A 17763-nucleotide genomic window follows, 5' to 3' on the forward strand; every position below is an offset into this window, starting at 1 on the left:
CACCTGGTGACTTAATTAAAAACTTCATTCCTGCCATGTGTTTTCAGAAAGGGACTGGAGTAAAACTGCCAGTAGAGCATGTATCAGTTGTATATGAGAATGGACGTGTGAGAATACTGTGTGTAGTCGTGAATATTCTATCTTTAAAAGAGTGATGTGGAATAGAAAAGATTCATAGTTAATTAATGCATGTCAGTAGGTTGAAGCAATTTAATTATGAGAAAAGGTTAAACACTTGGGTTCCTTGGTTTAGCAGGGAAAGTAGCTATAGTGTGTCATGATTAAGTGCTTAAAACTATGGTGTGAAGAAATAGGAAAGAGAGAGAAAACAGGTCCAGTATCAGTGTGGCCTATATGTTATTACTAAAGAAGAACTGCTTCTGCACACAGCACATAATTAAACTATATAATTTGCTAGGGATGATTTTATAAATTTTGGAAATTTAAAAGGAGATAGACATTCATGGAGAATAAAGCTCTCAGAAGCTGCTAGTTGCCATGCTACATCACCTGCAACAACTCTGAATATCACTGGTTGGGAAGCACATTTGGGAGAGCTGTTGCATTCAAACTCTACTTACATTCAGCCTAGAGTTGTTGCTAAACTAGGATATGGGCCTGAATTAATTTATCCTGCATAATTTTAATATCTTCATTACATGCCTTGATCTACTACCCAAGTGTAGTTCCTCTCCCGACCCCACCCCTTGCCTTCCGCATTAGGACAAGAGGGCTGATTACATAAGAAACTATTGGCTAGATCTGTAATTCTTTAGGTTATTTGGAAATAATGAATTCAGGGACATGCGATATTATTCTAATCAGTATGCAAAGGAGTTTTGTGAGCAAAGGGGTATTTAAGCATATTTGAGACGAGAGAAACAACTTGTATCTACTTCTCCGGTGCATGGAGTGATGTGTCCAGAAACAAACCTTCATAAGCGGGTTATGTGAATAGCAATACTAAGCAAACTAGGGTATGGTGATGGGGGACAAGTTTAGTTTTAACCATGGTTGTTTGGGAGGGGGGCAAGGCAGTAGAAAAGATGTTGCATAAATTCAAGAGAAACAGATAACCATATGATATTGGTGGGTGTTGTTGGACTGTAAATTGATGCTCCCTGGGAGCCAGAAAGGAGATGTGATGAACTGACCAAGTGAGCCCTCAAGGACCGGGGAATTAACTAGCAATGGATGTAATATGTCCGAAACCATTGTCTTTGTTCAACTCATTGTTGGATTATCAACAGAACAAGTTCACTTTCTGAACTCACTGTACAGCTACACGTTGGACATGTAAGCCACACTATTAATGCACAAACCCACTGACTTACACTTATTTACATACCTCAGGTTCCACCCTTAACACACTACTAGATCCATAGTTTACAGCCATACCCTCCAATACCATGTATCTAATCATACCCATAAGACGGGCTTGCCAAACTCATAGAACTTTGACAAGCATTCTTCAAGCTACAGTATCCACCATATGAAGTAAAAATACAACAAATAAATAAAGCAAGAATGTACCCAGGACTAATCTATTAGTAGTGGAGACAGAAAATGACAAAAAATAAAAAAATAAAAAAATAAAAAAAAAAGGAAGGAAAGGAAAGGGGAAAAAAAGGAAAAACATACTGGAGACAAATTCACTAGTTGTCATATACGACTTCCAGCTGAGACCATTGATGTATCCTCAGTGAAGTACAGCTTTTTCCAGACAGTGGTGCTGCCTCTCAGGGGGTCTTGATAGCAAGCCTTTACTTGCCTACAGTCAGCCTCCCAATCTCAGGCGGCTTTACAGACTGTGCTTTGTGGCGGTCTGCCAGCGCTGCTGTTTGCTCCCACGAGGGAGCCCAGCATTCAAACCGCGCGACTCCCTCGCGGAGCAAAAAGATGCAGCTATGACGCCGCGAGGCGCCATGGCGCACTTGCGACGTCATAAGCGCCGCGACAACGTCTGGACGCTATGCGTCCAAGATGTAAAAAATGGCGGCGGCTGTGTGGAACGGCCACTGCCATTTGTCACGGACTGAGTCCGTGATAGGGAAAGGGCATCTAGAAGAGACGCCCCTTTTTTAAATGGGACATCCTCAGGACGTCCCAAGTGGCGGTTTGTAACCTGCCTCAGTTAAGTACAGAAAGACATACAAACGGATCAGGAGACAGGTACAAGACCTTGCTATATCACTATATGTTGGCCAACTCTGCCCACATATCTACACAGGAAATGTGTCACATGACCTAAACACATCCACCCACATTTAAAGATGCTTTCACTTTCTCATCCTCTCCCATGATTATGTCACCCTCTTCAACAATATATGTATTGGACAGGTGGGGCTGTTTCTGCACAGAGGTAAATGAACAGAAATCAGACATTGGGAGTGTGAATACCAGTTGCAGAACACTACAGTCTTCCTGGGCTTCCATGTCCGACCTCAGAAAAGCAGTTCTTGAAGAGAAAAGCAGTTCTTGAACAAACCAAAATAACTTCATAGGGAGATTTGAAAGAGAAACCGAACTGGAATATATCTACAATTCCAATCCTCAGAGAAACACTACACACAATCCTAGTTAACTCCCCAAACCTCATGAGGGCTTCTTGGACAGTTCATCAATCATAACTTTTTGGGATTCCTTCTTGTCCTCATTTGTACCTACCTGATAATTTTAAGAAATAAATAAATTTCATTTCTGTATATTAGGTACTCTTACAGTAGCCACCTGTCCTTAGCAAATTATGTTTGGCATTCTTTGTACAATTATCTGAAACAATTATCAAATTCTGTAAGTATAACCTGTTCCCTGTTTCCATTTGATAAACAGACCATAGTTATGTGTATCATCAATCATAGTGTTTTTCCTATGAAGATAGTAATCAATTAACTCATGTAAAAATGGCATGAGGTAGTTCCATGGAATTTTGCAAGAAACCTCCAGGTGGATGTTCTAATAAAACTGAATCAATACTTAAGGCCCAAACACACTGAAGAATAATCCAGTTTGAGAACCACTTAACTGCCCAGGGTCCGTGCTAGGGAATCTTGGGAATTGTAGTTTTTGTAGCATCAGAGCTCTCTGACAGAGAAGGCTCAATATCTCACAAAACTCAGTTCCCAGATTCCCTAACACTGAGCCAGGCTAGTTCAAGTGGTCTCAAACTGGATTATTTCTGCCGTCTATTTTGGACCTAATAAATCTATTAAACTAAGTCTTGTTCACAACTTTACACTTTGAAAAACAGTAAGTATTGAACAGAAGTGAAAGTTGGAGCATGGCAGATAGAGCTGATATGGGAGGTGACAAAGGCGATTAGTTACTGCTAAGCCAACTAATACAATTAACCTTTACAGTCAAGTTAATAAGAATTATTCTGTATTACTGCTTCTTGGCCTTAGTTGACACTTTTAGTAGAAGATTGTTATCACAAGCAAACTCAATGGACTCAAGTATCACAACATTACCTTTCTGTTTCTTCTGTGGTTGGATCCAGGATTTAAAGAAAGAGGTGGTTTGTTAGTACAAACTGTCTACTTCTATTTCGGTTTAAATTACAGTGCTACCTCGGGTTACGAAATTAATTCGTTCCGCTGCGGCGTTCGTAACCCGATACATTCGGCAACCCGAAAAAGGCTTTTCCGAAGCGCGGCTAGCGGCTAGAAAGCCGCTAGCCGCGCTTCGATTTGAATTTCGCGCCGAAAAAAACTTTCGTACCCGAAAAAATATCGTAACCCGGAACAGTTTTTTCCTATGTACTTCGTATCCCGGAAATTTCGGAACGCGATCAATTCGTTTCCCGGGGTACCACTGTATTCTTCTTTTCATCTTCATTAGATACTTATGTCTTCCTATTTAGTTATTTCTGTTTTGTACACCCCCACCTCAGGTTCTTATCAGTAAGTAGTGCATAAAATATTTTTATGCACTACTTTTTAAACCTAGCTTTTTAATAGGTATAAGCTTTTGCGTATCATGGCAGTTAAAAAAGGACCTTCATAACATCAAGATTCCTAATGTGCTCTGGTCTGATCTCCAGCTGCTGAAGTCTGTTGTGGATCCCCAAAACTAATTTTAATGCTGACTCAAGCCTTCCCTACATTAGGAAAATATTTTTGGTACATATACAGTTGTGGTACCAATATTTCTGCTTTATTATGTTTATGATTTGTCACTTCATAGAAAAATTGTTTTCTCCTCTCACCACCTATTGTATCATTTCTAACTGATATTTGTTTTACTGAGCCAAATTAAAACAGCCATAATCCAGATTGTCGGGAGAAATTGAAAAGATCCTCATAAACAAACTGACACTATATGAAAGTGCACAAGAATATTTCGGTCATTTTGGTGGCCTTGCCTTTGTGAAGGCACTTCTGCTTGCACACGTTAGAACTCCCCATGGTCTGATTTCCCATCTCCCATAAACTCCAGCCTGCCCTCCATGTCTTTTGTTAGTCCCTTCTGAGAATGGGGATTTTCAGTTTTTAGGGAGAGTTTTCATTTTTGTTTTCTGGAAGAGTGTATAAGATGTAAATATAAAGTGCTTGACTAAAAGATGTGCTTTCTGCTAAAGTAAAGCTATCCCTGCTTACAAACCATGATAATTATTGAAAGGAAAGTCATTTATTGACAGTGTTGACCCTAGTTTGGAAGCAAAAAACTAATCTACTGAGCTTATCTGGCATTTCTTTTAATCTGCACATGACTTACTATGAGCAGTGTTATGAAAAGAACCGTCCCCAACTCTGTGACATGAGTTTAGACCTAGTTAAATATGTAACAGAAAATTTGCTTATAAATATCAACCTTTTGGAAAGGGCCATGGTTCTTTACAGTTTTGAAACACATGGATGACATCAAAGGTTCTTATTGGATTTCAGTGTCTCAGCAGTTGAAATGGCCATACACTCACATTTCAGTAGTTTTTATTTATACTAGCTGTTTGTGTTGTTGTTGTTGTTGTTGTTGTTTATTATTATTATTTATTATTAACCTTTATTTATAAAGCGCTGTAAATTTACACATGCTGTACATACGATCTTTTAATTGGATGGTTCCCTGCCCTCAGGCTTACAATCTAAAAAGACACAACACAAAGGAGAAGGGAAAGGTGGTGGGGAAGGGCGCGCTCGTAGGATAAAACATATAAATACATAGCAATACAGGAATGATTCAATAAAACAGACAACAAAAGAACAACAAAAAAGCAAGTGACAATTATTCAATGCCTGGGAACGCTTCTCTGAACAGGATGGTCTTCAGCTCCGTTTTGAAGCTGGTTAAAGAAGAGATGGCTCTTGTTTGCGGGGGAAGAAGGTTCCAGGAGTGAGGGGCAGCGAGTGAAAAGGGGCGAATCCGAGATGGGGCAGAGGAATCCTGGGCTGGGACAGCAGACCTTGACTACCCAAGGTCTGCTGTCCCAGCCCAGGATTTCCTCTGCCCCATCTCGGATTCGCCCCTTTTCACTCGCTGCCCCTCACTCCTGGAACCTTCTTCCCCCGCAAACAAGAGCCCTAGTGGGAAGGTGACAAGAAATAAGGTCTGATAAGTAAGGAGGGGCCAGCCCATGGAGGTCTTTAAACGTGGACAGCAGGAGCTTATACTGAATACGAAAAGGGAGAGGGAGCCAGTGAAGGGATGCCAACACAGGAGAGATGTGGTCAGAGCGGTGGGCGGATGTGATAATGCATGCAGCTGAATGCTGGACAGAAATTGAAGAACGGAGGTGAGAAAGAGGAAGCCCAGCCAGGAGGACGTTCCAGTAATCGAGTCGTGAGACCACTAGGGCATGGACCAGGATCTTGGCAGTAGAGGCAGAGAGATATGGTCAGATTTTGGCAATGTTGTATAAAAAGAATCTATAAGCCTTGGCTGTGGTCTGGATCTGAGGGGTACATGACAGAGAAGAATCAAAGATAAAACCAAGACTGTGGGCTTGCTGGACTGGTTGAATAGAAATGTTGTCCACAGAGACAGAAAAGGAGTGTTGAAGGGTGAGCTTAGGAGGAAAGACAAGAAGCTCCATCTAGGACATGTTGAGCTTGAGCTTCAAACGCCGATGGCACATCCACTGCACTCTTGTTTTGTACTGATCTTTCAAATCTCCGAAGTGTTATCTTTGGAGGAACTCAGCGAAATACTATTTTAGATACTATACTAGTATTTTCATTACAGACTTCAAGATGTTTAGCATTAATATTCCTAAGTGTAAATTTATGAAGTGCTAAGAGGAGTATGAAATCAGCAAATCCGTTTGGTTTTATGCTTTTAAACTGTACATAAATAGATTTGTTAGCTTGTATCTTCACTTTAAAAGTTCAAGGAATAGCATCACTGTGTCCCCTTTGTATACTTTTGTAATTTTTTGTCATTATGTATGCTAATTGCCAAGCTCAAATCTTTATGTAGCCAACACAATCCAAACACACACATAAAAAGGCATCACCAGGATCAGACATACATACATACATACATAAAATTAAGACAAGATAAAGGCTGGACTCAGAAGTGGTTCATTAAGAACTTAACATGCCTGATGAGCATATAATGCTGACTGATGGTGGGAGAAATGGAAGAAGACATGAATGGTTGGCTAAAACACTGAATGTGAGGGCACACCATGCTGTAATATTGTGGTTATGCCTTGCATTTTTCAGCGTTCCTGGTTCTTCTTCATGGTCTCTGTGTCTTACGGAAATGGGTTTTGTGCACAGGGGCCATGCTAATCTTCTGTGTATGTAAAATCTTTACCTCAAATACTTCCATGCCTCCATTTGCCCTCTTTTCCCTATTTCATCCTCATTGGTATTCTTACATTTCTATGGTCTCTCCTCTTTTTAAGTTGTGTTCTTCTTGTGGTAGGAAAGTGTCCCTTTCTGATGTGCACCTCAAGTCTTGTTCTGTTAGGTGGAGGGGCACATTTTTGAGTGTTGTGCCATTCTCAGCACTTTTACCCTTGGAGCCCTGAAAAATCCCTGGAAAAACAACTACATGGAGAAAACGTATGTGAGAGCACTGTCCCTTAGCAACACTCGGTGAGCAGTATTGTTGATATATTGTTGAGATAAAGTCCCTTAAGGTGTCAGACTGTGCAGCATACAATAAATAAATGCGCAGCTTCTCTCCATAGTTTGTTGTTGATTTTTCGGGCTATGTGGCCATGTTCTGGAAGAGTTTATTTCTGAAGATGCATCTGTGGCTGGCATCTCCAGAGAAGGGTAGCATGGACGTGTGTGGAGTATATTTATTGTGTGACTTTTGGTTGGAAGGAAGTGATTTACATGTTAATGTGTGTTGGCCTATTGGTGAATGGCCAGGCCTCAGGGTGGGAAGAATATGTGAGAAGGCTTTGTGTCTACTTAATTAGTGATCCATTGTTTGCTGGGAAATCGCCTGACCTTGGGTGATGTTCATTTGCATGTGCTGAGTCTTGATTTTGATGTTTTTTTCAGGACTGGTAGCCAAACTTTCTTTACTTTAAGGTTTTTTTTTTCCCTGTTGAAATTGTCCAGGTATTTGTGGATTTCAATGGCTATCTTGTGCATTCGGACCTGATAGTTGTTGGCTTCTCTCCACTTCTGTTCCAAACTCAAAATCAAAGTCCAAGAAAGCCTCAGTATCAGGTACTGCTTCAGTAGTGATGCTTCCTTCCATTCAAATAGAATCATCTTCAATACTGACCATCATTCTGACTAATATTAATAATAAGAATAATAGGATTTATTTATATGCCGCCCATCACTGGGAATCCGGGCGGCTTACAACAGAGGGGATAATAGACCTCAGGCTTACAATCTAAAAAGACATGACACAAAAGGAGAAGGGAATGGTGAGGGGGAGAGGGGACCAGGTCCAGCATTCTTCGCTCCCTCTGAGGCCTGGACCAAGGCACCTCCCCATCACACACATTCATCTTTTGTATGCGAGCAATCTTGATCTTCATCCATGCAGGCTTTTCAGTAAGAAGAAGACTCTCAGTTCACTTCAGTTTCATATACCTACCATTATAAATTGGAAAACTATGGAGGGTCTGCCCTGCCTCCTGTCACTTTTAATCTCATCATATAGGGATCAATATCACCAAAGGAATATTATGCCATATCATTGCTCTCCCTATTGGTACTACAGTCACTCTTGATTGCTTCATTGGTATCCAGCCTTTATCTTTCCAAGGCACTGCTCTTCATCATAGATTCAATTTTGATAATCTCCACCATCTTGATCACTGCATTCTCTGTTCCTTTACCCAGAAACACCAGACCATAGAGTCACTGCTACAGTCTCCAGGGCTTCACCTTCTCCACTAAGTACCTGATTCCCTTAACACATACAGACAGAGGCAGGACTCATCTGCTGGCTGGGAGGAAACAACTGATAGTGTCAGTAAAGGCAGTATATCACCAGCACTGAGAATGTGCCCTTGCCTGTGAAAGTCTGCCCAGAAAAATGCATATGTCAAGCCTTCCAATTCAAGGAAATTAACAAGAAGGAAGATCAACACAGGCCAAGGACTGAAGACACCAAGAAGTCAACTATCCAAACTGTAGAAGTCTGAAGACAGGAATGCTGGTCAAGAAGCAGACAAGTTGCTTCCAGCACCAGCCCTAGGAAGAGTCAGCTGGTTGCGTTCTTGACCCCATCAGGATGAGTCCTGCCTTTTTTCTGCTGGTTGGGGCTGCTCTTCTGCAGGTAGAGCTGCACAAAGCTACTCCGCAGCTGCAGGCTGCTCTTTGCCCAGGGGATTTGCCTAAATCCCTTCTTCAGCTCCTCTTCGGATTCCTTCTCTAGGTCCAGAGCCTGACCTGTGACAAGTAGGGCATTTCTATCAAAAGAAAACCACTGTGAATCCCTTAGTAACCTAGGAAATACTTAACAAAAATGGGTATACAGTATTAAATAATATAGGATAGTGTAATGTTACATAAACAAGATGACAATGCACTTATATATATGACCATAAGCATCCAATATACATATCAGGAACAATATTGAAACATACATGGAACTAATATTGCAAAGAGTCTAGGGAAGTTCCAGCTTAAATACCAAATTATAAAGCTGTCTTGGGGAAGTCTGTGGATACTTAAAAAGTCATAAATTCCCCACTCCAGAAAAACTTCAGATTCTCGATTGCTGAACTTTCCATGTAGAAGATAATGCTTATAGAGGTGTAGCCACGGTCGTGTAGGCATTGATGATATGGGTGAAGAAATCTCCTGAAGAGGAAATGGAGACTAGAACATCCCGGGCTACTACTCTTGCGCTCTGGTTTATTATTCATCCAATCAACACTTCTTATCTTCGACATGGATTTTCTGTAATGGGGAATTTATGACTTTTTAGTATCCATGGACTTTCCCAAGACAGTTTTATAATTTGCTGTATCTGCTGGGAATGTGCCTATAGACTCACGTATTTTTTACTATTTTTCACTATTGTTCCTGATACATGTATTGGATATTTATGGTCATAACTGTCATATATATGAGTGCATTGTCATCTTGTTTATGTAACATTACACTACCCTATATTATTTTATATTGTATCCCTGTTTTTGTTCAATATTACCAAGTAGGGCATCTGTCTACTACAGCTACATCATCACTGATACCAAGTGTACCTCAGGATCTCCCTATTCAGCAGCACTCTCAGTTGGTATCAGTAGCATTCATCAATTTGGAACCTTTGACATCGATATCAACCACCTTTATACCTTCTACCCTGCTAGCTACTCCTGCTCCCTTCTGGTAGATAGTGACATCTTTCTGCAGAAGACTCTAATGGCTATGACACTGAAACCTTGGCTCCAGACTCTCCCACTCCTCGAGTCTTCACCGGAGTAAGGTGAGGATATTGATCCTGCCTCAGAATGAGAATCTGAGGATGTTAAACTGTTGGCTGACATGGTCCTGACGATGGTAAAGACCCTTGGAATTGACATCAAGGCTCCAGTGAATGACCCAGTTGTCCCACTTGTTGATTCACTCTCTGTCTCTGGTTTTGGTACCTTTCTTGCAAATATTGAACAAAGTCATGACACCGTACTGGGTTAAGTCAGTATTTGGTACCACTAGCATCCAAATGTTTGGAAAATTTGTACGGGATGAATCCTGAGGGGGCATACTGCCTTTTTAATCAACCAACACCTAATTTAATAGTGTGCAAAGCTTCCCAGGCTAAGACAAGTGGAAACGCACATTCTTCACCAGTGGACAAAAAGTGAGGGAGATCGGACGTTTTTGGTTGCAGGTTCTGTTCTTCTGCACCCTTGGTGTAAAGCCTGCATGTCAACCTACCAAAAGTTCCTGTGGGGTAAGATAGTGGCATTCATTCTGAGTCTTCCTGAAGACCAAAGGAATATAACAATGACTTTCTACCAGGAGGCATAATCCTTGCAACAAATCCACTCATCTTGACACACAGTACATAAAACGTTATGTCTGGGACTGTAGTTCTATTATGTTATGCCAAGCTGCACTCTTCTGATCTGCCACAGGAGAGTAGGGGATTTCTCATTGACAGCAACGGCTGTCTAATACCAAAACAGACAAGTCACTGGACCACCTCTGCAAGGCTCAACAGACTGAGAAAAAGATGGACATTTTTGGACAATGACACTAGCAGTGTTGCTTCAGGCATTCATGGCTTCGACAGTCAACCTCTTCATTCTTTCTCCAGGCATAAGTCATCATTGTCAGTATCTCATCAATTTTCACAACATTCCTTTGAAATATCAGCAGATATCTTCTAAGAAATCTTCCATATCATCTACATTTTGTTTTTGACTCCTCATTCCAGACAACGCCTTAGCCCACCATCTTTTGAAACAGCCCAGGCCCACTTCCATCATGGGCAACTAGGCTATAAGGCCATTACCCTGCCTGGTGCAAGAGAACCACAGATTCCTGGGTTCTTACCATTCTCCATCTGGGTTACACCACTGAGTTCTCAAATACTCCACCCATTGGTTTGGTTTGTAGCAGGCCTACATGAAAGCCACTGCTGGAAGAAATCACCTCTTTGCTCCAAAAAGATGCTGTGAAGAAGATTCTATGTCAATGCAAATGAGATGGATTCTTCTCTAATTACTTTATGATGCCAAAGAGAGACAAAGGTCTTTGCCTGATCTTGAACCTTTGATGGGTCAATTACTATATCAAACCCTGCAAATTCAAGATAGTGACACTCCTCTTCATTTTACATTTTACTATTGTAGTGGTGAAGAGGGCCATTGGCAGGGCAAACATGAATCTTGCACCTTATTGGCCAAGACAACTGTGGTTTGCTCCACGGTTAGAATTCTGCTGGGAGTAACATGTGACCTTTCCATGGTGGCCAGACCTACTCTCAAATTCACGTTCTTCACCCAAATGTCTCAGTGCTTCATCTGACATCTTGGGGAATTCAGCACTGAGGTCACCCAAATTACAGCAGGTTTTGTATGCAGCCCAGGAAAGACTCAACTAAATCTTTTTATGAATATAAATGGAAATGTTTTTGTTCCTTTATAGAATCTAGATTGGATCCCTCTACATGGATCCAAGTCTCAGCTGTCTTACACTTTCTTCTACATCTTCATGGCCAGGATCTATCTTTCTCTTCCCTGAAAGTGTACTTGGCAGCCATAGTGGCCTATCAGTCACCAGCTCCTATATCTGCCACATTATTCTCTAATGCAGTCATCGAGAAATTCCTTAAGGGACTAGAGGAATGGCATCATCAGCTGCCCTCCTTCGTGACATTCCCTCACAAGCAGCCCTCTACCTTTATCCAGCACTATATACTTTATTGTAGATCCAGGACAGATGCCAGCTTTGGATGGATGATTCTCTCTTCTGTTCTCCAGTGACCTGGCCCACCAACCTTTGATAAGCTTCACAGTCACCCATTTGTGTGAGGCACAGAGACCACGAAGAAGAAGAACAACAAGAAGAACAAGAGGCTGCTTACTTGTAACTGTATTTTTTAAAGTGGTCATCTGTGCCCTCACACAAACCCACTCTATCTCCCCTCTTTCAGGTCCCTTTGACCCCTCCAAGTCATCGTTCACAGCAGACTTTGAAACTGAGGGGATGGTAGCTTAGCAGGTGCAGACATAGGTGGGAGCAGTTGAGGTATTCCCACCAAGGTAGTCAGCTTTAGAACTTTCTGAATGGAGTCTCTGTGCAGGTGCAAACCCCATTTGTGTGAGGTCACAGATGACTATTTGAAGAACCACAGTTACAGGTAAGTAACCTGTTCATGAGACTTCTGTTCATAAAGTTAAATCAGTCATTAATCTGTACCATTTTTAAGCATCATTTGTGAACTGCCTTGGGTCCAAACTAGTTGAAAATGGGCATGAACTACATACAATTAAAACTATTATTGCCAGCAATGGGTCCTGAGCTGCAGTGGAATGCTGTCCTTTAATCTCATCAAAAGAATTCTATATTTTGTCATTCCACAAAAAGAATTATAGGACAGGTTAGTGAATATTTGTTAACTGCAAACTCTTGAAATTTATTTCTAACTTGAGCCCCCCTTTTAGGTTTCTCCTTGGCTTTCACTATTAACTATTTCACAATTTAACAACTGTTAGATTTTTATGAAGTTGCACATAAAACAAACAAACAAATGGCATTGTAGGCTTTACTTTCATGAAAGCTTATTTAAAAGAAACCCTTTAGCATAAGATTCAGAGTACTAAACTAGGTCAGTTTAATGATGAAAAATTTATAACAAGATTAATAAAATGCATCTATTGATGTCATCGGCTTCCAGCTATTGGCTCTATTGGTGGGTTGAGGGTTTGGACTGTATATTTTAAACTTGTAAGCCGCCTCGATTGCATTTTGTAGAGAGGCGGGATATAAATAATTTATTATTATTATTATTTATTACTTAGAATCAAACTGTTCAGTTGATGAATATCATAAAACTCCAGCTGTGTTAGTTCTCATTCCTGCTTGTCAATGTCAATATATATATATATATTGCAAATAAACAAATGATATCTCCCGTGGTCCGGAATTCATCCTATCAAACTGCTTCTCAGAAAACACTTCATAGCAAAATCTATTTGTTTAGTCTTTGTTCTTCAACGGATTTAGCTGAAGGCCAGCTTTGGCTTCTTTCCTCAGCTTTTTTTCTTAACACCTGGCTTCACTCTTAACACTTGCTGTTTTTAACCTGTTGTCCCCTACCCAGTATCTGCCTTGAGCATTTTTTGCTTCCTCTACTGTACTGTCTTTCCTTTAGAGCAAAAGATTGCTTTCATTCCCAGAAATCTGATCTGCTTTCTTGAATTTGAATCCATACATGCATACATTTCATGATTCCTGTACAAATGCAATTCATTTCATGTATATCCTGCTTTGCATTGCATGTTTATTAAGTAACTTGCTTGTCTTCTTGCCCTCCTTCCCTACACAAAAACCTACAGTATACAATTTCCTGGCCAAAAAAAAAAAAAAATCATTTTGGAAGCTGTTAGCACTTTGCTTGCTACAGTACTTATTAGAACAGGCAAAAATATATAACAGCCACTGCTCTAATAACAACCTTCTCTGTAAGGAAGGGGAAAGAAGGTTTTAGCAAAATCCCTGAAGGGAATTCAGTTCTGATGAAAAAACAAAAATCCATATTTTATATAAAAGATTTGAGCCAAGGATACAAAAGCACATTTCCATTGTACCGCTGAAAAGCTTGAATGCTCCTTGAAAAGGCTTACTTGTACGTCAGACTCAACACAAGAGGCTGCAGCTATAGGGGAAAATTAGTGGAAATTGGTGGAAAATTGCATGAGGAAAGGTTATTTTTGCTCAGGTAAGAGTCTCATATAACTTTTTTTTTTAATTTTAAATTTTGAATGTATTATTTTGGATCCAAGGAAGCATTTTGGGGACCAAAAAGACACATTTTATAGATTTTAATTACTCAAGCCCCTCCATCCTGCTTACATTGTTTTTACTAACATGATTACTAAAAAGAAAAAAAGGGGGGTTAATTATTTTTTAGCAGTCTTACCCTTTTTATATAATAAAAGGTGGTATACAAATATGTATTTGAGAACAACCTTTTTAGTTTTCTTAGTCTTAAGAAGAGTTTCTGCACAAATATATAAGCATGAAGTGGATGTAGTATAATATTTCAAAATAAAGAAAGCCATTATTTTCTGGGGCAGGAACAATTATTGGGATATTCCCTCATGCCATGTTGTTTGCTTCTCTCTCTCCTTCAGTTTTTTTCCCCTGCCTTGCCAGCTGGTAAAGAATATCCCTCTCTCTCATTCTCTAACACTAAAATTAAAACTAAATTATAGCTGGTTGAGCATTAGGATGGAGAGAATTTATACATGGAATCAGCAGGGGGACTCTTAAAGAAAAGAAAAATTCAGATCCCAGCAGAGACAGGAAATTTCTCCAAGCACCATGAAAGAAAAAGAAAAGGCTGCCAGATGAAGAGATCAAAACCAAAGCTACTCAATTAGCTGCAAAAACAAAATCCATGGAGCAAAATATTATAAACAAAAATAGTTCTGCTATTCAGTTGGGCAGTGAGTGGCACACATCTGAACAGACTAAAGAATATTTCCTAAAGAAAATTTTTCTAACATCTAGTGAGAGAAATACAGAGGGAAAAATCCCCTCACCAATACTTGGATTCTAGATCCATGATGGTAAGCTCAAAAATAATTACCTGGGAGAAGTCTTGAAAAGTTAAGAAAATAAAAATATAAAGAGAAAATAAAAGCAAAATACTTACCAGTGTTGTCTCCCCTGAGGGAGAAAGGGCAATTTAAGCACAGTCACACCATAATGTGGTTTTTAAATTCAAGTCACATGTCTGAGACTCAAGAATTTATTTATTTTTTAAAACTGATACCCAACCATGAAATAACAAGACCAGACATGTAAATTGGATGAATAAAGGGCCATTTATTTGACCTATAATCTATTTAAAGCTAAGCACTTGAACTTCAACCTTAACTTCAAACTCTGAGCAAACTGATTAAAGTGAAAAGCCTGGTGCGGGTCCAGCTGAAGCCAGGGTCAAACCCAGACTTCCTCTTCAGCCTTCCCTTTGGGCACAAACACCGAACCCCAAGGTAAATCCGATTATTTGGATTGCATCCTCAGTCCAGTCCTAGGACGGTAAACATAAGGCACTCTCCCCCACACCCCCACGAATTTGTAAGGTTGAGCAATACCCCCATGTCTACCCCAAAGGCAGGTTCTCTCACAACTCCACACCCCTTAACGTGTTAAGCTGATCAAGATCCCAACATTTCACCACAAAGGGGGTGCAAATGGTGCGTACCAAACAGTTCTTTAACCCCATATGGGCCAGCGAAACCTATTTAACAGCCACCCAAAGCCAATCACCAGTTCCGGCACACAGTATGGGGTAGGCAAAAAACCCCGGGAAAGGGGGAGAAAATTCCTACCTGGCCCAGAAGTGACCAACAAAGTTCATACTGCAATTAGGGTGGGAGGGTGGGCTGCTTCATGGAAAAGAGGCAGGATGGGGGGGGGGGTGCACTGTCCTTATATACTGACTCCGCCTCCTATCACATGCCTCAGCTTAGTCCAATGGACCTTGCTGATATTGAAAATTCTGGTCTCTATCATGGAGGGTATCAAAGCCCCACCCGCCCTCAAGGCTCTGCCAATCGTCCTGGTGTGAATTACGTGACTACAATGTTCAGCCACACCCAGCCTTGGGTACAGGCTTGCAGTTCTGCTAATGCCATGCCATGCCAGCATCTTTCAGTGATTCAGTGCAGCAACAACCTCTTGATATCTCTGAAATATGAAGTATAATTAAATAATTAATTAATGTGGCATCAGTGCTATAAAAAAATAAAGTTTAAAAAAATTAGAAATACATATGCCAGAAATGTTTACAGAGTTAATTGAGTCAGAATGCGAGACAGCTCTTAATACTAAGAAACTCCTAGAATATGGTAAAAAAATACATACATTTGAGAAAAAGCAATGGATCAGTTGGCTGTCCCATTGGTTGATGCTCCTGTATCAGTTTTAATTTCAAATGCTATCATTCCTTGGTGAGGTGATACAGTCTTAAAAGATGTAGATGAAAAAAGATTCAGCTTTGAGATGGTCTTATGAGACTTCAGCACCGAGAGCATCAGTTTGTCAGGGCTACCATTCTGTGCATTCAGGAAATCTTGGGTTTAGAAAATATAAGTGCTTGAACGATTCAAAGAGTGTTATATAAGTAAGAAAAAAATGTTCAATATGTGGCTGATGTAAGCACAGTGCTACAGCATTTGCCGCATGTTGCATTACAGTGGCTATGATGAAAGATCCCTGTGTCTAAAACTTTGAGTGGCTTATCAAAAGTCAAGAGCCAATTTGGTAAACACTCCTTTCATGGGAAAATTCTTATTCAGGGAGAAAGCTTTAGATAAAATTTTGGAAAAGGAAAGAAACAAGCTCTATTGATAATTCAGAAAATAGGCTAAGACAGGAAATATTTTTGGAGACAAAACTAATCTTTCAAGGAGGAAGGTTTTCTCAGAAACAAAGAGACTTTAATTTTCAAACACCAGTGGAATAAGGAAAGGTTCCATTTTAGACAACAAGGTCAACAACAACCAAGAAGAGGAGCTGGTTACTCCAGCAGGGGTAGCAGGCATCAATACTGGCTTCAGGGAACTACCAGAAGAAGGAGGATTACTTTACTTTAGTAATTTATAGGAATCCATAAGTACAGACAAATGGGTACTTCAAATAGTTCAGCAAGGAAACAAAATCATTTTCATCTAAAGTCAAGAAGGAGAGAATACAAATGGGAATACAACATTTAATTCAGATTGGGGCAGTAGAACAGCTCCCATCCTTTCAGAAACTTGAAAGAGTTAACTCCGTTTTCTTTACAGTCCCCAAATACAATGGGATCACATACCTATCTTAGACTTAAAGAACCTGAATTGTTGCACACAATATAGAAACTTCAAGATGGAGACATTACAAACCATTCTGGAGAGCAAGTCACTCCTTTGGGGTGGTCTGTTTTGCTCCCAAGTTAAGGAGAAAATCATGCAAGGCTGTGTAACAAAGCTTAATGAGAGGGAGAAGCAAGCAGGGTTTAAATGGATTTGGAATTTTGGTCTCCTGCCTTGAATGATCCCAATGGTTGTGGATTGATCATTCAGCTTTCCTAGAATGATCATTCATAGTAGGTGTCAACCTCTCATTTTATCACTATACTAAAACTAACCTCAGCTGCTTCCGTAAAACAGAGAAAGAAGATCACAGGATTTTGTGTGCCAGTTCTCTCATCATTTGCTAATATCAATAATTCCTCAGTCATAATGATACATCACCACCCCTTTTAGTAACTTCTGTAAAGAACATTATGGATGTTAAGCTTCTTGTGTTGCTTATTCTAAAATGTATTTTGCATGATACACCATCTCTTCCACCTCATGAACACAGTAATACATTTCTCAGACATTATCTGGCATTTTGAAGTTCTCCACTTTTGTTACTTTTCAAATTACATTTACTTTTAAAGTAAATGATACTGCTTGATCCTGTAGCTGGAATTTGTTTTCCAGCATTCACTCTTGATAGCAGTTATTGTAGTACATTCATATCACTGATGCTTGGCAAGTGATCTTATGCTAATTGCATACTGCTCTGCTAGCAGCTCTACAATGGCTTTTATTTAGCATTTATTCACATTGTACATTGTGCTGCTCTACTTCTCCTGCTTTCCTTGTTCCATCAAAAGCAAGATGTTTACAAA

The 17763-nt window shown here is 40.1% G+C and overlaps 1 protein-coding gene across 11 annotated transcripts in view; it reads left to right on the top strand.

Moving 5' to 3' along the window:
- Positions 1-17763, top strand: part of CEP170 (centrosomal protein 170) — a 145415-nt gene that overhangs the window by 62847 nt on the left and 64805 nt on the right. The window lies entirely within an intron of this gene.

Source organism: Sceloporus undulatus, chromosome 1 (assembly GCF_019175285.1).
Source record: "Sceloporus undulatus isolate JIND9_A2432 ecotype Alabama chromosome 1, SceUnd_v1.1, whole genome shotgun sequence".
Lineage (NCBI taxonomy): Eukaryota > Metazoa > Chordata > Lepidosauria > Squamata > Phrynosomatidae > Sceloporus > Sceloporus undulatus.